At 36.2% G+C, this 23,382-nt stretch overlaps 1 protein-coding gene and 1 pseudogene across 13 annotated transcripts in view; both read left to right on the top strand.

The window, feature by feature from the left end:
* The window catches only part of ERC1 (ELKS/RAB6-interacting/CAST family member 1), a 515,425-nt gene that overhangs the window by 358,449 nt on the left and 133,594 nt on the right, over positions 1-23,382 (top strand). The gene's annotated exons all lie outside the window — the stretch shown is intronic.
* On the top strand, positions 9,676-10,407 carry LOC101086574 (annotated as a pseudogene).

The raw sequence follows: 23,382 nt of genomic DNA, 5'->3' as shown, positions 1-23,382 counted from the left end.
AGACACCCACCCCTCCAAAAATGTCTTTAAATGCATCCAAATCAAAATTAACTACCTTGAAGAGGGAAATTGAAGTAATATGGTAATTTCCAGGTAGAGAAATTCTGTAAAACTCAAACATGTCTGTTTTGATAATCCTTAAGTATTTCCTACAAAATACTAAATAAATTTTGTGATTGTTATCAAGTTTCACAGTACCCCAGAAAGTATTCATTTGTTGTCAGGTTAAGAATTCAAGGCTTTTCTAGAAGAGAACTTTTCGACATTTTTCAAATATTTCTCCAATATGTTGATTGTTTAGAGTGTGATCCATTTTATTTATTTATTTTTTATTTTTGTTCTCAAATTAGTTAACATACAGTGTAGTCTTGGCTTCAGGGGTAGAACCCAGTGATTCATCACTTACATATAACACCCAGTGCTCATCCCAACAAGTGCCCTCCTTAATGCTCATCACGCATTTAACCCACTCCCCTACCTCCACCAACCCTCAGTTTGTCCTCTGTATTTAAAGAATCTTTTGGGTGATCCATTTTAAAGCTTATCTGCAGTGTTTATTTATACTGTCTGGCAGGCCATGAACGCTTGTGGCATTTCCTAGTGAGAAACAACTCCATGCATGACTGATGTAAGTGATCTGCCAACTACCTCTTCCTGATTTGAGTGTCTTTTCTAGCAAGATACAGGTGCTTGAAGTGAGCCCGAGGTCATTAAAAAGGAACATATCTGCCCCTTTTGTTTACTGAAGCTTTAATATTTATTAATTAAAGAACTTTTATTATTGAATTCTTTCTAGGAAACTTGTTCAACTGTATGGTCAGTGGTAAAGTATCAGCTTAAGGAAAAAATTGTGTAATGTCTTAAAACATAATATGACAAGATTTACAAAGACCTGTGTCCCCTAAGATTTATGAGCAGTCATATTATCATCAACATGTAGTTTGTTTGTAGTTGCTGAGAATTCCCATAGTCCTTTCTTTTTTCTCTTTTTGATTCACTGGAAAGCTTTTGCCTCGATAGGTCTATGAATCTGTTATTTTAGTTTGCCTTGATCTCCAATTGCCATGCTCAAATTTTTGAACACCTCATGCATGTGTACAGTCCAGTCATTTTGATGACTTGGGAAGGTGTGAAGAGGCTAAGGAGCAAGACTCCGTATTTTCTCTTAGTCTGATTCTTATTGCAAAAGAATGTAGTAGAGCACTGCAGCTTTTTGTACCTATTGGCTGCATGTGCCCAAAACATAAACACAGTAAGTCTTTATTGAATCAAAATAAATTTGCCTCAGTTGTATCACAGAAGATCAGGGCGTTGGGATCAGTTCTGTGGCCATCATGGGGAGCCCCAACACTTTTTCTCCAGGATTTCTTCAAGAAGTATAAAATAATATTAGTATGTGATGGGCCTTTGATTTGGAAGCCTCAGTAAATTCGCAAATCTAGCTATAAACTGTTCAGCATCTTACTCATCAGTAGTTCTTTTTGATAACTGGGAATGTGGTTTTGTTTGTTTTAGTGGCTTTAAGCATTTTATTCAAAGAGTTGAGGACATAAAAAGATAGTTTGATGATTATATTTAGATGCTAATGTAAAAAGCCCTTAGGAGTTCAAAAATCATGCCTTTTACAACTGGTTATATTGCCAGTTTTCCCAAACAAGAGTATGGAATTATTGCCAGTCTTGGTTTAAAGTATACATGATACCTATATAAATCATACTGATTGCAGAATAGGTCTCCAAGCCCAAAGAATGCCCTGGCAACTTTGTCTCTAGGATTGCTCTAAATGGTGTTCCTTATTGAGTTATCTAGAGGGAAACCAGGTTCAGTCATTTGCTTTTTTATTTTAGGTACCGAATGGTGCTCTTGCTTTATGAGTTTTAAAGCCTGGGAAATTTGACACGGGGAATATTATTTTTTGAATGGGTGAATAAAGTTAGGGAAAAACAGGGAACAAAAGAGATAAAAGGATGCGATGCATTCAAATTTATTCTGTAGTTCTGTTACCATAATAATTCACTCAGAGGGGATTCATTTTGAATTTCGTATTTAGTGTTAAAAGGAACAGAGCTGGGGCAAGTGCAGGCCAGCACTGAGTAACAATGGTGGATTGAGATCTATTGTATTTTTAAGTGATTCCAGGGCTGTCCAGGTGTCCTGATTTAAAGGCTGCTTCTTGAGTCAGGAAATTGTATCTTGTTCTGAGGTTTACTGTAATAAAGTACACAGTCCTAGGGGATGGTACTGCTGGCCTCATGAATCACTTTACAGGCTGGCTGTACTGACCCAAGCCCCATGATTTATTTATGTCATACCAGAGTAGGAATGGCAAATATGTAAGGCACACATGGTTTCTGGGATGGTTCTTTAACAGGAAAACTGTCATAAATCCATAAAGTGAGATAGGGCAGAGCAGCCGCAGCTCATGTCATGTCCAAGAGATCTCTTCCTATTTTATAGTGATGTATAGTTCTAGAACTGGGTAAGTTTAGCATTTTGTTTGGAATGTGTCCTTGGGTTTTTTGTGTGCTATGTTTTAGTCCATCCAGTCTTGGATTTATTACTTACATCATCTTCTGCATCTATGCTTGTGATTGCCAGTATTGCAACAAGATTAGAATTTTACCTAGCATTTGAACTTCATTTGATTCCCAGCACTAATAAAGAGATGCTCTTAGAATTATATTTAGGATTTGTATGGCTAGTCAGATATTGAGCCAAAACGGACAAGATACTAATTAATTTTTCACCTTAATCTGAATGAAATCACGTTATTTTAATTAATATTTTTATTTTGAGATGATTGTAGATTCTGTAGAATCACATATAGTTGTAAAATATAATACAGAGAGATCCCCAGTTTCCCCAGCAGTAACATCTTACAAAACCAGGATGTGATATTGTGTACAGTATCACAACCAGGATATAGACTTTGATATAGTCAAGATACAGAACACTTCTATCACTACAGAGATCCCCTTTTATACTCACGCCCACTTCCCTCTCACCCCACCTTCCTTGTTCTTGGCAGCCAATCTGTTTTCCGTTTTTATAATTTTCTCATTTCAAGAATGTTATATAAATGGAATCATACAGTGTATAATTTTTTCAGATTGTTTTTTACTCTGCATAGTTATCTGGAGATTAATCCAGATTGTTGCATCTATCAGTAGTTCATTCCTTTTTATTCCTGAGTGATATTCCATGGTATGGATGTGCTATAGTTTGTTTTACCGGTCACCTGTAGAAGGACATCTGAGTTGTTTCCTGTTTTTGTCTATTATGGAAAAAATCTATAAACATTTGTGTACAGGTTTTTGTATAACTTGTTTTCTGTTTTTCTAGAATAAATGCCCAGATGTACAGTTTCTAGATGATATGGTAGTTGCATATTTAATATTTTAAGAAACTGTTAAACTGTTTTCCAGACTGGTAGCACCATATGACATTCCCAGCAGCAGTGTGTAAGTGATCCTGTTTTCCCACATCCTTGCTAGCATTTGGTGTTGTCTCTATTTTTATTTTAGCAGTTCTGATAATTGTATGATGCTAGCTCATTGTGGTTTTTACTTTGCATTTCTCTAAGGGAGAATGATGTTGACTATCCTTTCATGTGGTTGTCATCTGTATATTCTTTTCAGTGAAATAATTCTTAATGTCTTCTTTCCATTTTCTAATTAGAGAGTTTGTTTATTGTTGCGTTTTGAGAGTTCTTTAGTCTACTCTTTTGTCAGATATGTGGTTTGCAAATATTTTCTCCGAGTCTGTATCATTCTCTAAACAGAGACTCTTAACCATGACTTTAGTTACTAAATATATTTGTTATATTGATTTTATTTTTTTAGGGCAGTTTTAGGTTAATAGCAAAATTGGGTGGAAAGTACAAAGAATCTTCATCGCTGCCATCCCCATGTATACACAATCTCCCCCATCAATTGTGGGTACCAGGGTATATTTGTTACAATCAATGAAGCTACATTAATACATTGTTGTTACCCAAAGTCCATAGTTTATATTAGAATTCACTCATAGTTTTGTACATTCTGTGGGTTTTGAAAAATGTATAATGTTATGTATCACCCATTGTAGTATCATATAGAATAGTTTCACTGACCTAAAAATCCTCATGCTCTCATTTATCTCTCTCTTTCCCTTGCCCCTGAAAACCATTTTTTTTTTACTGTCTCCATAATTTTGCCTTTTCCAAAATGTGTAGTTGGAATTTTATAGTACGTACACTTTTCAAAATGGCTCTTTCATTTAGTAATATGTATTTGAGTTTTTGTCACATCTTTTTATGGCTTTTATAGCCCATTTCTTTTTAGTGCCAAATAATATTCCATTGTCTTGATCTACCACAATTTATCCATTTACCTACTGTAGGACATCTTACTTGTTTCCAGATTGTGACGATTATGAATAAGGCTGCTATGAACATCCCTGTCCAGGTTTTGGGATGTAAGTTTTATGTGAACATAAGTTTTCAGTTCATTTGGATAAATACTGAGGAGCATGATTGCTAGATTGTATGGTAAGAGTAAGGGTTAGTTTTTTGAGCAAGAAACTGCCAAACTGTCTTCAAAAGTGGCTGTGCAGTTTCTCATTCCCACCAGCAATGATGAGAGTCCGTTTTATTTCACCAGCATTTGACATTGTTTGTGTTTGGGATTTGGGCCATTCTAATAGGTATGTAGCGATACCTCATTAGTGTTTTAATTTGTAGTTCTCTATTGACATATGATGTTGAACATTTTTTCATATATATATCTTCTTTATTTTACACATATTTTCTCCCAGTCTGTGGCTTGTCTTCCCAATCTCTTGATACTTGAAATTTTTAAACACATGTGTTTTATGAAATAATGGTATATGCTTATTTTATAACATAAGTATCCAGAATACAGACTTATTTGCTTAAATTAAATAATTTAAGATTCTTTTGTTTTAATGGAGAGACAATATTAATGAAATGTAGAAGAAGTAATTCTTAGATACACATGTTAACCAAATTGGAGTTTATTTTCCAATTTTATAAGTGTCATTTACAGATAACTTTTTAGAAGGAAACAAGCAATTCCTTTTTAAAATATAATTGAAGAGCTGATAAATAAATTACTACTTAGTGTGCACTGCCTCAAAAGGCCTCAAAATCCATTAGGCCACCAATTTCAACCCAGTACAACATATTGAAATTCCCTGTTCTCCCCGGAGTTTCAAAAGGCCTAAAGCTTCAACCTACTTTATTGTTTCACAGAGTTCTTAGGGCACTCCAGGCTCAGTCTACCAACAGACTTCACATGTACCCGTGTTCTAGTTACCTAGATTTCTCGGGGTAACATTTTAAGATGGAGGCCTTATCTTGGCTCAGTGCTTAATGTGACCTTTGTCACATATAAGACATTTAATGAATGTGTACTGAACTGAGCTGAACCACCAAGGGCAAGAGGAATTAGAAGACTGAATTTTAAGTGAAAAGGATGAAAAAGGCACTAAGAAAGGAAAGTATGTGTTTGGGAAACATGACAATTTTCAAATGACTAAAGCATCATGCTGGAACGTTTGGATTGTAGCCAAATTGTGAATGGTTTGATTGTCGTGTAGCTTGTAAATTTGTGTACTTACTTTTACATAGAATGGTGAATTTTTATAGCTAGAAGATATTTAGAATTTATATTGTTAATCCAAAAAACGTCCGATTGAGATCTGTCACTAGATTCTCATAATTTCTCATTCTCCTATTCCTTCAGTCTTAGGTTCTTTTTAAATTTAACTTTATTTAATTTATTTTTTTTAATTTACATCCAAGTTAGTTAGCATATAATGCAACAATGATTTCAGGAGTAGATTCCTTAATGCTCTTTACCCATTTAGCCCATCCCCCCTCCCAAAACCCCTCCAGTAATGCTCTGTTTGTTCTCCATCTTTAAGAGTCTCTTATGTTTTTGTTCTCTTCCCTGTTTTTATATTATTTTTGTTTCCCTTCCCTTATGTTCATCTGTTTTGTATCTTGAAGTCCTCATATGAGTAAAGTCATAGGATATTTGCCTTTCTCTGACTAATTTTGCTTCACATAATACTCTCTAGTTCCATCCATGTAGTTGCAAATGGCAAGGTTTCATTCTTTTTGATTGCCGAGTAATACTCCATTGCATATCTATATACCACATCTTCTTTATCCATTCATCCATCGATGGACATTTGGGCTTTTTCTATACTTTGGCTATTGTTGATAGTGCTGCTATAAACATTGGGATGAATGTGCCCCTTCGAAACAGCATAGCTGTATCCCTTGGATAAATCCCTAGTAGTGCAATTGCTGGGTCATAGGGTAGTTCTATTTTAATTTTTTGAGGAACCTCCATACTTTTTCCAGAGTGGCTGCACCAGTTTGCATTCCAATTTTTTTTTAATGTTCATTTATTTTTGTGGGGAGGGGCAGAGAGAGGGAGAGGGAGACACAGAATCCGAATCAGGCTCCAGGCTCTGAGCTGTCAGCACAGGTCTCAATGTGGGGCTTGAACTCCAAAGCTGTGAGATCATGACCTGAGCCAAAGTCAGATGCTTGACCAACTGAGCCACCTAGGCACCACCCCCCCCCACCCCCTGCTTCAGTCTTAGGTTGTTAAAGCAAGTATCCTCAAGTGTACTGGCACATGCAACCAGAATTCACAGAAATTTGCAAAAACTAGAAACACATAATTAGAGATTATCTGGAATATTTTTTGAGACTATTACACTTGGTTTTGTTGCTTTCTCTCTTTTTGTTTTTTTCAAAGTACATCCAAATAAAACTTCTTATATTCATCATCTCCTGTGTAAGACAATGTGTGTTTATAATAGAACTGTTTTTAAATACCTTCTTTTTCACATGTAATATTAAATGCCAATTCAACATGTGTACTCAATCCAGTCTCTTAGTTCTCATCGTGATAAAATTCTAGGGTATGAGAAGCAATTAAGTCTTCTTACACAGATGTGTACTTGGGCAAATCAAATAATCAACTATAAATTAATATATAATGTTATAATGTTGTTGTAGTTGTTTTTACAACTTCACAAAAAGCTTTTAATTTTCTTATCTTGCTAGAAGAGTAGCAGAGATAAAATGTATTAAGAATTCCTGCACTGGGGGTGCCTCGGTGGCTCAATTGGTTAAACATCCAACTCATGATCTCAGCTGAGATCTTGACTCAGGGTCATGAGTTCAAGCCTCACATTGGGTTCCATGTTGGGTGTGAAGCCCACTTAAAAAACAAACAAACAAACAAAAAAACAGAATTCCTCCTCTGCAGAGAATGTAACAGAAACTACAATAGGCGAACGTGGGTGGCTTAGTTGGTTAAATGATCTCGCAGTTCAGTTCATGAGTTCAAGCCCTGCATCAGGCCCTGTGCTGACAGCTTGGAACTTGGAGCCTGCTTCAGATTCTGTGTCTCCTTCTCTCTCTGCTCCTACTCAACTCATACTCTGCCTCTCTCCCTCTCTCTTTCAAAAATAAATAAACATTAAAAAAATAATAAAAAAAGAAACTACCATAGAGCAGATAACAACTCCAATCCAGTCAATAGATAATAATAAGCCCCTTTGTCAACTGTGATACAATTCACTAGAAGTTATTTCGTTTTGCCTCCTCTGACTCAAGCAAGAACATTCCCCAATAATGTTATATTTTAATCTCCACAAAATTTAATAGTATAGTCTAAACATGAAAGAGCCATAGAAGAGGCACATTTGTTTTTTGTACTGTTTATAGTAATTTCTTAAGCCTTACTCTGTTCTCCAAAATAACCAAAGGAGGAGTTCCAACATCAATTAACTATTGTTTAATTGAGATCGTAAGAATAGGCTTTATACATGTACAGCTTACAGATTGCTTTAAATAAGATATCAGGGAAAGGGAGTTGAGTTCAAGATGGTGGCATAGGAAGTTCATAAATTCACTCCCATGGACAGCTACATATGGAATAATTTCCTCTGGAAAAGGCCAGAAAACTGGATGAGCAGAGCCCCCACACAAAACGACAGCATCAAGATGCGTAGGAGAGGCAGAGACCCTGTCTTGCCAAAAAAGACCCATCCTATTTGGAGCAGTTCACAGTCATGAAGGATCTCAAAAATACTGAACTATTCTCTCATGATGCTCCATATCAGGCATGCCAGCTCTTAAATCCTGCAGAAGAGAGATAAGACCCCTAAATGCCAGGTTTTGAAAAACAAGGACTATGAAAACCGTAGATTTATAGGTAACAGAGACCTCCCCTCCCCCAAAGGGCTCACTCACAGACTCATTCTCCCTGAAACCTAATTCAAAAATACCAATTTGAAAAGCATGTAGACCGGTTGTGGAGGAGACTCACTTACTAATCTTAAAATGCCTACTGGAGAGGTAGGAAGCTTTTGGGACTTTTTTCATGGATGGAATCATTGGCAGATCCAATTGTAATTTCATCCTGCCTTTCCATTGTCACAGCCAGTAGATGCCATTTTGGAACTGTCCCTCTACCCTGCTGGAGTCAGTGAGTGTGCCCTGCTGAGAACTCTGCCCCACATCCTCGTGCAAGGATGTGTCACAGCCTAGCCCACAACTACTTTCCAGTGCCAGTCATATATTGGAGCTGGGCTGGGCAATAACCTTGCCAACCACTACACAACAGATATGGCCACATTTAGTAGATGGGAGTGCACATCCCACACAGGAGACATCCCTTGAGTGCCTAGCTTTGGTCGTCAGAGGGGATTACATTTCTGGGATCCATGTACCATCTCCTTAAAAAGGTGGCTCCTTTAAGATTGGGAGAGATATATCTTTTGCCTAATACATAGAAACAAAGTTGGGCAAAATGAGACAGAGGATAATGTCTCAAATGAAAGAACAAGACAAAACATTGGAGAAAGACATTAATGTAATGGAGATAAATCATCCACCTGGTAAAGTGTTCAAAGTAATGGTCATAAAGATGCTCACCAAACTCAGCAGAAGAATGACTGAACACAGTGAGATCCTCAACAAAGAGAAAACATAAGGTTCAAACAAGTTACAGAGCTGAAGAATATAATGACTGAACTGTAAAGTACACTAGAAGGAGTTTAACAGCACAGTGGGTGAAACTGAAGATCAAGATCAGCAAATTGGAAGACAAAGCAGTAGAACATACCCAGATAAAGCAGCAAAACAAAAAAGAATTTTTAGACATGAAGATAAATTCACTTTGGGGACAGTTTCAAGTAGAATAACAGAAGGCTCCCAGAAGAAGAAGAGAGAAAGGGCTAGAAAACTATGTGAAGAAATAAAGGCTGGAAACTTCCCTAATCTGGGAAAGGAAACAGACATACAGGTCCAGGAAACCCAGACAGTTCCAAAAAAGATGAACACAAAGCAATCCACACCAAACACATTACAATTAAAATGGTAAAAGTTAGAATCTTAATAAGTTTTAATAAAAATTTTTTAACATTTATTTATTGTTGAGAGACAGAGAGAGGAGGAGACACAGAATCCAAAGCAGGCTCCAAACATATTGCAATTAAAATGGTAAAAGTTAGAATCTTAATAAATTAAAAAAAATTTTTTTTAACATTTATTTATTATTGAGAGAGAGCATGAGCATGGGAGGGAGAGACAGAGAGAGGAGGAGACACGGAATCTGAAGCAGGCTCCAGGCTCTGAGCTGTCAACACAGAGCCCAACGCAGGGCTCGAACTCATGAACTGCGAGATCATGACCTGAGCCGAAGTCAGACGCTCAGCCAACTGAGCCACCCAGGCGCCCCAAAGTTAGAATCTTATAAGCAGCAAGATAAAAACAACTTAATATATACAAGGGAAACTCCATAAGGCCATCAGATTTTTTGGCAGAGATTTTGAAACCAGAAGAGAATGGCATCCAACAAACAGTTCTCAACCTAGCAAAATTATCATTCAGACTTGAGGGAGAGATTAAGAGTTTTCCAGACAGATCTAAAGATGGCAGCTTCATTAGTGAGGGACTCTGTGGCACTGTGCATGAGTACTAGCCCTCCTGTGGCTTCTGTCAGAAAAATTCCCTGGACCGCAGCCTCGAGTGAGCTGAGAGAACACTTTGCCCAGTTTGGCCATATATGAAAGTGCACTGTATCTTTTGACAGAGACTGGATTTTACAGAGGCATGGGTTGGATTCAGTTTTCTTCAGAAGAAGAACTTCAGAGTGCACTACAACAAGAATACCATATTATTGGTGGAGTAAAGCTCCATATTCACGCTCAGAGACCAAAAGCTTTGCAGGGGAATCAAAGATCTGATGAAGAGAAGGATTTTTGAGACTATTTTGAGACTATTACTACAAGCAAAAGTTAAAGGAGTTCATCACTACTCAACTGACCTTATAAGAAATGATAAAGGGACCTCTCTAAACTGGGTGGGGGGGGGACAGAGGGGGGACACTAATTAATTACAAGAAAACATAAGAAACAAAATCTCACTGGAAAAGGTAAATATGTAGTAAAAGTAATGGCTCAATCACTTAAATATGAAGGTTAAAAGACAAAAATAGGAAAATTAAAACTACAATAATTAGTTAAGTTTAGGCATTAGGGATGCTCACAAATGAAAAGATGTAAAATGTGTCATCAAAAAAAGATTGCATGGGCAAGAGGGCAGGAATGTAAAATTATGGAGTGTGTTCAAATTTAACTTGCTGTCAACTCAAAATATATTTTGTTCTAGGGGCACCTGGGTGGCTCAGTCGCTTGAGCATCCACCTCAGCTCAGGTCATGATCTCTAGTTCATGGGTTCAAGCCCTGCATCAGGCTCAATGCTAACAGCTCAGAGCCTGGAGCCTGCTTTGGATTGTGTGCCTCCCTCTCTCTTTGCCACTCCTCCGCTCACTCTCATACTCAGTCTCTCTCTCTCTCAAAAATAAACATTAAAAAAAAATAGATCATTCTGTACATAGGAAGCTATATGTGAACTTGTCAGTAACCACAAAACAAAGACTTAAATACCGAAAAGCACATGAGAAAGGACAGACAGAAAGCAATTCCCAAAATGGCAGTAAGTACATACCTATCAATAATTACATCATTACCATATATATGCATGTGTGTGTGTGTGTGTGTGTGTGTATTTATATAAATGTTTATTTTCAAGAGACACAGAGACATAGTGGGGAAGGAGCAGACAGAGAGACATAGAGAGACAGAGAATCCAAAACAAGCTCTGTGCTAACAGCACAGAGCCTGATGTGGTGCTCAAACCTATGAACTGTGAGATCATGACCTGAGCCAAAGTCAGACGCTTAACTGACTGAGCCACTCAGGCACCCCATTAATTGCTTTAAATATAGAGACTAAACTCCAGTCAAGAAATTGAGTGGTGAGGGGCATCTGTATGGTTCAGTCGATTAAGCATCTGACTTTAGCCCAGGTCATGACCTCATGGTTCGTGAGTTTGAGCCCTGCTGACAGCAGAGAGCCCACTTTGGGCTCTCTTTGGATCCTCAACCCCCACCTTCCTCAGCTCCTCTCAAAAATAAACATTAAAGAAAAAAAGAAATTGAGTGATGAATGGGTAAATAAAAACAAGACCCATCTCTATGTTGCCTATTAGAGACTCACTTCATAAGTAAGGACACATAGAGACTGAAAGTGAAGGGATGTAGAAACTATACAAATGGAAACATAAAACTGGTGTAGCTATACTCACAGCATACAAAACAGGTTTTAAAACAAGACTGTCATGGGGCACCTGAGTGTCTCAGTCGGTTGAGTGTCCGACATCAGCTCAGGTCATGATCTTGCAGTCTGTGAGTTCGAGCCCTGCTTCGGGCTCTGTGCTGACAGCTCAGAGCCTGGAGTCTGCTTTGGATTCTGTGTCTCCCTCTCTCTCTGCCCCTCCCCCGTTCATGCTCTGTCTCTCTCTCTCTCTGTCAAAAATAAACATTAAAAAAAATTTTTTAAATAAAAAAAAGACTGTCATAATAAACAAATAAGGATATTACATAATGATAAAGGGATTAATGCAACAAGAAGGCATAACACTTATAAATATATATGCACCCAACATAGGAGTACTACGGTATATAAAACAAATATCAAGGGACCTAAGAGGAGAAATTGACAGCAATACAACAATAAAGGACTTTACTTCTCCTTTACATCACTGGGTAGATCATTTAAAGAATCATTGGCCTTAAATGACACATTAGACCAAATGGATTTAATAGGTTTATACAGAACATTCTATCCAAAAGCAACAGAATGCACATTCTTCTCAAGTGCACATGAAACAGTCTCCAGATAGATCATGTTAGGCTGCAAAACAAGTTTAAATAAATTCAAGAAGATTATATTAGGCATCTTCTCTGAACACAGTGGTATGAATCTGAAATGAATCATAAGAAAAGTGGAAAAACCACAGAAACGTAGACATCAAGCAGCATTCAACTGAATAACCAGTGGGTCATCAAAGAAATCAAAGAAATCAAACTTACCTAGAGACAAATGAAAACAGAGATGCAACATATAAAAATCTTTGAAATGCAGCAAAAGTGGTTCTTAGAAAGAAGATCATAGCAATAAAGATCTAACAAGAAACAGGAAAAATCTCAAACAATCTAACTTTATACCTAGAAAAAGAAAAACAAATGAAGTCCAAAATCAGTCAAAGGAAGGAAATTATAAGGATCAGAGCATGAAATACATGAAATAGAGACTCAAAGAAACACACAAAAACAAAAGAAAAAGATCAATAAAACAATAAGGTGGTTCTTTGAAAAGATAAACAAAATTGGCACACCTTTGGCTAGGCTAATCAATAAAAAAATAGAACAAGCTTTAATAAAATCAGAAGTGAAAGAGGAAAAGTTAAACCGACACCACAGAAATGCAAAGAATCATAAGAGACTACTATGAACAATTTTATGCCAAAAATCTGGATAACCTTAAAGAAATTGATAAATTCCTATAAGCATACAATCTTCCAAGCCTGAATCATGAAGAAATAGAAAATCTTTATACTAATAAAGAGATTGAATCAGTAATCAAAAAAACCAACAAACAAGAGTCCAGGACCACACGGCTTTACTGGTGAATTCTACCAGGCGTTGAAAGATTTAATACTTACTCTTCTCAAACTGTTGCAAAAAAAAAGAAGAGGAAAGAACATTTCCCAACTCATTTTATGAAGCCAGCATTACCATGATACCAAAATCAGACAAAGATACCACACACAAACACACACACACACACACACACACACACACACACACACACACAATTACAGGCCAGTATCATTGATGAACACTGATGGAAAAATTCTCAACAAAATATTAGCAAACTGAATTAAGTAATACGTTAAGAGGACCAAATACCATAATCAGATAGGATTTATTCCAAGGATGTAAGGATGGGTCAATATCCACAAGTCAATCAACTTGATACACCACAGTAACAAAATGAAAAAATACTATGTCATCCTCTCAATAAATGCAGGAAAAGCATTTGACAGAATTCAACATCCTTTTATGGCAGAAACTCAACAAACTATGCATAGAATAAACATACATCAACATAATAAAGGCCATATCTGACAGACCTACAACTAACATGATACTCTGATGAAGAAGCTGAAAGCTTTTTCTCTAAGATCTGGAACAAGACAAGGATGCCCACTCTTACCACTTTTATTTAACATAGTATTGGAAGTCCTAGCCATAAAAATTAGGCAAATAAAAAAAAATAAAAGACATCCAAATCTGAAAGGAAGAAATAAAACTATTTACAAATAACACCATACTATACATTAAAAACCCAAAAGACTCCACCCAAAAAATGTTAAAACTAATAAATGAATCCAGCAAAATAGCAGTATATAAAATCAACTTACAGAAATCAGTGGCATTTCTATACACTAATAATGAATTACCAGAAAGAGAAGAAAACATTCCCATTTACAGTTACATCAAAAAGAATAAAATAACCAAGAAAAAATTTAACCAAGGAGGTGAAAGACCTGTATGATGAAATTGAAGAAGACACAAATAACGGAAAGATATTCCATGCTCATGGATTGCACGAATTAATATTATTAAAATGTCCATACTACCCAAAGGAATCTATGGATTCAGGGCAATACCTATCTAAATTCCAATGGCATTTTTCACAAAACTAGAAGAAATAATTCTTTTTTTTTCAATATATGAAGTTTATTGTCAAATTGGTTTCCATACAACACCCCAGTGCTTGTCCCAAAAGGTGCCCTCCTCAATACCCATCACCCACCCTCCCCTCCCTCCCACCCCCCATCAACCCTCAGTTTGTTCTCAATTTTTAAGAGTCTCTTATGCTTTGGCTCTCTTCCACTCTAACCTCTTTTTTTTTTTTTTAGAAGAAATAATTCTAAAACTGGTATGGAAACGCAAAAGATCCTGAGTAACCAAAGAAATCTTGAGAAAGAATAACAAAGCTGAAAAAATCACACTCCCTACTTTCAAACTATACTACAAAGCTATAAAATAGTGTGATATAGGGCATAAAACAGATATACAGATCAGCAGAAAGAATTGAGGTCCCTCCCAGAACTAAACTCAGACATATATGGACAACTAATTTACAACAAAGGCACCAAGAACATGCAATGGAGAAAGGACAATCTTTTCAGTAAATGATATTAGGAAAACTGGACAGCCACATGCAAAATAGTGAAACTAGGCCACGATCTTACACCATACACAAAAATTAACTCAAAATGTATGAAAGACTTGAATGTTAGACTTGAAAACATAAAATACCTGGAATAAAACATAGTTGATAAATGTTGATATTGGTCTTAGTGGTATTTTTGTGGATCTGACTCCAGAGGCAAGGGAAACAACCAAAAATAAATAAATGGGATTATATCAAACTAAAAAGCTGCACAGTGAAAGAACCATCATCAAAACAAAAGGGATACATAGTAAATGGGAAATGTTTTTGTAAATCATATATCCAACAAGGGATTAATATCCATATTATATGAAGAACTCATACAACACAACGACAAAAAAAAAATTAAAAATGGATAGACGTTCTGAAAAGACATTTTTCCAAAGAGACATAGAGATGGCCAACAGGCACATGAAAGGTTGTTCCATGTCACTGATGATTAGGAGAGTGTAACTTCAAGTTATAATGCAGTATTACCTCATACCATTTAAAATGGCTATTACAACTGTTATCAAAAAGACTAGAAATAACGAATGTTGAAGAGGATGTGGAAAAAAAGGATATCTGATACACTCTTGGTGGGAATGTAAAATTGGTATAACCACTAGGGAAAACAGTGTAGAGATTAATAAAAAAAAATTAAGAATAGAACTACCATATGAACCAGCTCTGGGTACTTATTCAAAGAACTCATAAATGCTGATTTGAAAAAGTATATTAAAAAGAGGTATGTTTATTATAGCATTATTTATAATAACTAAGAAATGGTAACAGCCTAAATGTTCCTTGATGGGTTAATGGATAAAGAAAATATTGTATATGTGTTTACACACACATACACATACATACATACATACATACATTCATACATACAAACATACATATATATAATTGATCCCTTTACTCATTTGGCCCACTTTCACCCTCCTCCTCTGGTAGCCACTAATCTGTTACCTATATCTATCTATATATCAATATAGATATAGATAATGAGTTTTTCTGTATTTTGTTATGTTTGTTCATTTGTTTTGATTTTTTTAGATTCCACATATGGATGAAATCTTACGGTATTTGTCTTTCTTTGTCTCACTTATTTCACTTAGCATAACATCTTCAAAGTACATCCATGCTGTTGTAAATGGCAAGATTTCTTTTTTTTTCGTGGCAGAGTAGTATTTCACTGTGTGTGTGTGTGTGTGTGTGTGTGTGTGTCTACTCCTCAACCTTTTTCAATATGGCTTCTACTCCTAGCCATGAAACTGCTTTCCACAGTAACTAGAAATATTCTAAAAACTAAATCAAATGGAAATTTTGCATTCCTTATTTTGACTTGTTTATAAACACTTTAAAGTATTTGATGACTTCTTATTGCTTGAAACATACTTTCTTTGGCTTTCAAAGATACCACTGTCTTCTTGTTTTCTTATTCCTCTAAGACTGTCCCCCCCCCGCCTAGTTCTTTTATAGACTGTTACTCTACCAGTGCTATATGCCTCTCTTCTGATCTTGGTGGTTTCATTATTTCAGCTACCTTCTTTACTGACCATTTCCACATCCATCTTTAATTCAAGGCCTGGCCCCAGGCCCATCAGTACAACTGCCTACTAGATATCTCTTTTCTCAAATTCATAGGGTTATTGTAAGGATTAAATTACTTAATCTATTTAAAATGCTTAACAGAGTAGCCAACTCTGTGGTAATCAAGTTGGCTGTATTGATCATGGTGAATTTTTTCCCAGTGCATTTATACTCTTCTATTCATTCTTTTGAGATCGTTGGCTTATTGTTAAGTCATCATATTCCAAACTGTTTTCTTGGAATACTGGTATTCCTACAGTTGTTTATTGGTATTCCCCAGAAAACTGAGGAAGTAGGGTTCCGTGGTCACCTAGGTTTGGAAAATGTCTTATAAAAGAGTTGGCATCAGATAGTAAATATGTTGAACTTTGGGGACAATTTGGTGTCTGTCACAACCACTCTGATTTTCTGTTGCCTTGCTAAAGCAGTCATAGAAAATACATAAACAAATGGATATGCTTTTTCCCATTTGTAATTTGTTTATGGACACTGAAAATTGCATTTCAAATCATATTCATAAAATATACTACAAATTACATTATGTCATAAAAGTATTTTGAGGGGGCACCTGGGTGGTCACTCTGTTAAGCATCCAACTTCGGCTCAGGTCATGATCTCAGGGCTTGTGAGTTCGAGCCCCATGTCGGGCTCTCAGCTGTCAGTACAGAGCCTGCTCTGGATCTTCCGTCTCCTTCTCTCTCTGCCCCTCACCTACTTGCTCTCACTCTCTCAAAAATAAATAAACATTTAAAAAATAAGGTAAAGTTCCCATAACATAAAATTAACCATTTAGAAAAAAATAATTTTCTTTTTGTGGTTTCAGCCACTTAAAAATGTAAAAGCTATTTGCTTACAGGCTGTATGTCAACAGATGGTTAGTCTGATTTGGCCTGTGGGCAGTAGTTTGGCTACCCCTGCTTTAAAATGTAGCCTCCCATTAAAGATGTGTAACCTACACCATAAAAAGCTCTTGTGAGTTCTTCACCAGGGTACTATTATGCCCAGTGTTCCTTCTATTTATTTGACCATGGAAATCTTTTTTTCATGGGACATTTGTTAACATCTCTTTCCGTACTTCCGTGGAATACACTTTTGAGAAATACTGACTTAAAGAACAACTGTGTGTGCTAGAAGTGAAATTTGGGGCTGTGGAACAGACTGGAAATAAGAGAAGGTATCTTGTCTTTATTACTCCTTTGATCAGGTGAGCTAACCAGTCATAGAGAGGATGCACTATGGAAAATGGAATTACCCCTATAAGGAAGGCACCAGTTAGGTGCTATAGCCAAGTCAGATTGGCTGAGTTGAAGGTAGACTTGATAACATTTATGCCATCAATCAGCTTTCAGAAATAGAGAAAATGCATATATTGCTATAACATACGACAAAGTAGAGGGACTCTAAGAGAAATAAAATATTCAATTGAGGAGGAAGAGGCCCAGAGGCTATAAACAAAATATAATCAGTTATAGTTATCATTTTCTCTAGTTTTAAAATCTTTACTCTGTGTGTGTGTGTGTGTGTGTGTGTGTGTGTGTGTGTGTGTGTTTGCGTTTAAGTAATCTCTACACCCAGTATGGGGCTCAAACTTATAACTCTGAGATCAACAGTCTTACACTCCTCTGACTGAGCCAGCCAGGAGCCCCCGAACCAAATTTTTTATTTAAGTTTACATATAGTAAAATCCCAAAACTTGTTTCGAAATAATATTTTCAGGGCCTGGGTGGCTCAGTCAGTTGTGCGTCCCGACTTCAGCTCAGGTCATGATCTCACGGTTTGTGAGTTCGAGCCCCATGTCAGGCTCTGTGCTGACAGCTCAGAGCCTGGACAGAGCCTGCTTCAGATTCTGTGTTCCCCTGTTTCTCTGCCCCTCCCCACCTCACACTCTGTCTCTCTCTCTCTCAAAAATAAATATTAAAAAAATATATATTTTCAGTGGTCGTTTTCCTATATCTTTGAGAAGTAAATGTGTGACTTAGTAAGCAGTGATGTTTATTGCTTTACTACTTTTGAGTAATATTTTTCCTATTAAAAATAATACCATTGCTATGCAGAAAATGTCAAAAAACACTTATCAGAAAATTCTGCGTTTCCCATTGTTTTATGCTTACTGTAATCATGTGCCATATGAAAAATTAGGTATAATAACCATGCTTTTCAAATTATGTTTGGCATTTTACAAGTAGCTAGAACCTAAGAAGAGATGCAGAGAAGGTGGGATCATCCAAGCTGGCAACAATAATAATTCATCTGCCAAATGCAGGCACAACTCCTTGCCCATGCCTATAGAATTTCTCCACCAGATGTTTCATTCCAAAGCTGTGTTGGAGAGGAGTTGGTCTTACAGTTTTTGCCAACAAATTAATAGCAGATGGATAATACAATTGTTGAATAATTAACAGAGGAAGGTAATAAATTACTGAATTTGTTTTCATCTATTTTGGCCAATAAATGCTTTTGATCGCCTTCAAGATCTCAGCAACACCAGTGTCTCTAGTCCTCTCTCAGCACACCTCACATTACTAATCTATATGCCTGCAAATTTTATATATTTCATCTATAACCTGAGGAATATTGTGAGTATTTAGTCATGGGAACAGTACCCACTTTTTTCAGGCAGTGCACCAACAATTCAAACGTTACATGTTATGTATAATGTTGGATATTGGATATTTTGTGAAATCAAGAACACACTTAGCTCTGGATCATTCTGCAAGGTGGAGAAATGAGTGCCATGATACCATCGGCATTCTTCTAGCAAATGTCATAGCAAACAGACTTGGAATGCAGTGGAAGCTTAAAAAAAAAAAAGCAAGCTTCCACGGTAGCATAGTGTGGACAGCTGCTATGGACATGTTATCCATCTATGACTGGAAAAGGTTAACTAAACAGTGGGACAGTGACAAAGTACAGGGATTAATTGCTTAAAGCATTCAATAATTCTTAAAACAGACATCTAAATAAATGGAGGTATGCTGGAGTTTGAATTCTGAGAAACAATGTTAAGAGTTTATTTTCCTTTGGAAATAGAGACATCCTTAAGAAGACACAATAAATGGTATAGCCTGAAAGTGTGAGTAGGACAATAACAGGTGTGCCTTATTTTGAAGGGACTACATCATTATAAGAGAGGTTCATATTCTGAAATTTTCTGTTCATGTTACACCATTAACCTTGAGGCAGAACAGACATACTATTATGAAACAGTAAAGACAAAATAAAAAAAAACAATATAAATCTTTTTGTACATATCATCCCCAGATGTTACTGTGAACCCACCACTTAGCTTCATCTCTTGAGGCTCATGCTAAGCTGTTCCCCCCACCCCCAGCACTTCCAGCAGAAATCAGTGGGTTTAAGAACATAATTCACTAGGGATTTTGATAGGATTTGAATAATCCCCAACAAAAACTCCCTTGACTGCCAGCTATTTTTAAAGACAGAGATTTAGAAAGTAGAAAATTCTGAGTTCACCTGTCTGTCTTGTGATGGCCCTTGCCATAAAGGAGGAAATTTGCCTATGAATGCATTATGAGATGTTTGCCTAAACCTTTTTTCAAATAATCTGTTGGGTAGAATTACACTGCAGAAAAGTCATCTCTGCATGATATTTCTGAGTCCAGTGATGGTCAATATTATTAATGTCTGCAGTATCAGAATTTAAGAGTTTAAAATAACTGGTTATTTTCACTATAGAATTAGAAGGTTTTTATGTATTTATTGAATTAGGAACAGTAAATGCAAATACTAAATAAAAATTGAGGCTTGGCAAGCATGTGAGGAATCAGGGGTACCTATAATACCTTACTGTTGGTCTTTTAAATTAGTTCATCTTTCTGTAAAGTAGTGGGTCTCAAAATTACCTTGACTGCTTCTTAAAAGTTATAGATGCCCATCCTTTGAAATTCAGGTGTAGTAGGTCAGCAGTAGAGCAGAGACTCCCATTTTTAATAATTTATTTTATGTTGGAGAACCAAATAATGGAGAACCATTCTTTGTAAGGCAAGTCTGAAACATTTTTTAAAGTTATACAACTTTCCACAGCTATTGACCTAATCATTCTTGAGCTCTTCTTGGGTTTTGCAGGTAAATCTATTTCCCTCTCATAGCTGTTTTCCTCAGTAGACACTTTGGATTGCTTTTCATGTTCTAAGAATTTGCTTATCCATTTTCTCTTTATATTACACTTTGCCATAACTCTTGTATTTTCAAGGTTAGGATTTGTTTCTATTTGTTGTTATCCTGATATTTGAGAGTGATTTTTCTAAAGGAGAAGGGAGCTGAGAGGTTTTTGGTCTGCCATCTTGAAATAAGGAATCCAAAATTTTAATTAGAACTCTATTAGAGTTTTTTTTTAATTTTGACCAGGAGGGAAAAAAAGAAGGCATAGAAGTTTAGGGAAAAGTAGGGTCGGTGGAGTCTTTTTTTTTTTTTTTCTTTTAAGATGAACATCAATAATTGTAGCATGAGGAATTGTAGCATGAACAGTGAGTCATTTTAGATCAAATAAAACATATGTTTTTATTTATATGAGTTCTCTCTGGAAATAGCTGGACATTAGGTAGAAATCACTTCTATACAGAACCAGAGATAGGGACAACTCACTCTAATGAACTGTGACTACATAAAGAACAAAGTCTAAGATTCTTACCTAAATGATATTGTTTTCCTTTCTGTAACTGTTTCATTATAAGTTGTAGTTCATTTTAATGTCATTGTGGTAAGTACACTTTTTTTTTTTTTTTTTAAGAGCGGGAACATGAGCAAGGGGAAAGGGCAGAGAGAAAGAGAGAGAGAGAATGAATCTTAAGCAGGCTCTACATTCAGCACAGAGCCTGACATGGGGCTTCATTCCATGACCCTGGGATCATGACCTGAGCCAAAATCAAGAGTTAGACGCTCAACCAACTGCATAAAATATTGAAGGGAGTTTTGATCTCTGCATATCTGGATATCACAAAAAAATATATCACTCACTAGAATCTTTTAATATGGAGATTATGTAGATGCATTTTATATACAGTTTGGTATTTGAATAATTTATAGCTCTAGATTTCTTTTATTTTTTTTTAATTTTTTTTAATGTTTATTTATTTTTGAGACAGAGAGAGACAGAGCATGGACAGGGGAGGGTCAGAGAGAGAGGGAGACACAGAATCGGAGGCAGGCTCCAGGCTCTGAGCTGTCAGCACAGAGCCCGACGCGGGGCTCGAACTCACGGACCGTGAGATCATGACCCGAGCCGAAGTCGGACGCTTAACCGACTGAGCCACCCAGGCGCCCCTCTAGATTTCTTTTAAAGATAGGTACTATGTACCATTATTTTACAAATTAGTGTGGATTCTGTAAATTTTTAGTGGATCATATTCTAATCAAGTAAAATGACACATTAAATGAGTAGATATTATCTTAAAGTAATCCTTTTTTCCTAGCATTTTTTTAAAGAATGTGTTCTGAGTTGGGTGCCTTGGTGGCTCAGTCAGTTAAGCGCTGACTTTGGCTCAGGTCACGATCTCAGGGTTTGTGAGTTCAAGCCGGTACCAGGCTCTGTGCTGACAGCTCAGAGCCTGAAGCCTGCTTCAGATTCTTTGTCTCGCAAGACCGCGCGCTCGCTGCTCCTCCCCCGCTCACACTCTGTCTCTCTAATATAAATAAACAATATATATATACATATATATATATACATGTATATATACATGTATATATATATATATACATGTATACACACATACATATTCTGAGACTAATTCTGATCTCTTAATTTCTAGTTTTTAGATTCCAGGTATATGGTCTATTTTACTATTTAGAATTTTCATGAAATTGGTTTTATAAAAGTGTCTCCAGGAAAGCAAAACTCTGGAGCGTTGCACCACATAATGCATCATTGATATGATTGTGATTATTTATTGAGTTGAAGGTGTAGTTTTTGAACTTTTTACTTATTGTCAGCTAATCAGCCCCATAAAGGATGAAACTAATAGCTGATTCTTCATTACGAAACAAGGGGAGAAAGAGTAGAAAGAACGTCCAGAGTTTATTGAGACCTTATTTACAGTCAGGGAAGCTGCATTTTACTTAAAGTATTCATGGAGGAAGAGCTGGATTCTGGTGTTTCTTAAAAGGAAGCCATTCTATTTTTGCATGAAGTTCTTTATTAGACCTTTTATCTCCAGATTGTTTTATTCTGTTGCTAGTACTTTTTCAGGTGGTGTTGTCTTATAGCTGCAGAGAAGCTTTTGTGTAATTTAATATTTATTTCAAGTTTAACCAAATAGTAGAACTTCTATAAATATTAACCTTCTATTTCTTGAACAGATTTTTAGTATTACTGTAAATGACTGTTAACATTGACAGAAAACAATTTTTTCACAGAAATTCTAAGTTACTTCCAGTCTGTAGATGTAGCGCTGAAACCATGTTTCTATATTATACTTTTAAACTAGACTTAATAAGGGAGAGCAGAAGGCCAGTTTCATTCACTAAGTCCTGTCAGTGCTTCCACCTCAGACCTTTCCCCATCTGTTCAGTCCGTCAGATTTTGCCTCTTGTCACCGCCACTTCCTAGTCCAACAATGACTGAATAAAAGGCATAGATTCTTAGAGATCTGATTTTCTTGTTTCAAAACATGAGTAAAGAAAAGAAGTTTGAAAGAAGACTTGGGAAAAATACTTAACAGTGTATATTTTATCTTAAAGGTCACTTAAATTGGGGGGAATAAAAATACATTGTATTTAAAGACATGCTAAATGAAATAAGTCAAATACAAAAGGACAAATACTATCTGGTCCTACTTATCAGGTTAACTAGGGTAGTTAAATTTGTAGAGAAGCAAGTGGAATGGCAGTGGCCCTGGCTGGGGGAAGAGGGAATGGGGAGATAGTGTTTAATGGATACAGAGTTTCAGTTGGAAAAAAAAAAGTTCTGGAGAAAGATCATGATTTTGATGGTTGCAGGCCATTGTGAATATACAGTGCCACAGAATCATACACTAAAAAATGATTAAAAAAGCAAATTAGATGTTATGTATATTTTACCATAATGAAAAAATACATTGTGCTTATTGTTGTTGTGTTTGCTGTGTAACATTCCTCTTTTAGAAAATCTTAATGACTTTAAAAATAACTTT

This window comes from Felis catus, chromosome B4 (assembly GCF_018350175.1).
Source record: "Felis catus isolate Fca126 chromosome B4, F.catus_Fca126_mat1.0, whole genome shotgun sequence".
Lineage (NCBI taxonomy): Eukaryota > Metazoa > Chordata > Mammalia > Carnivora > Felidae > Felis > Felis catus.
Note: the sequence above shows the minus strand (reverse complement) of the source record. Positions and strands in the feature narration are given on the sequence as shown.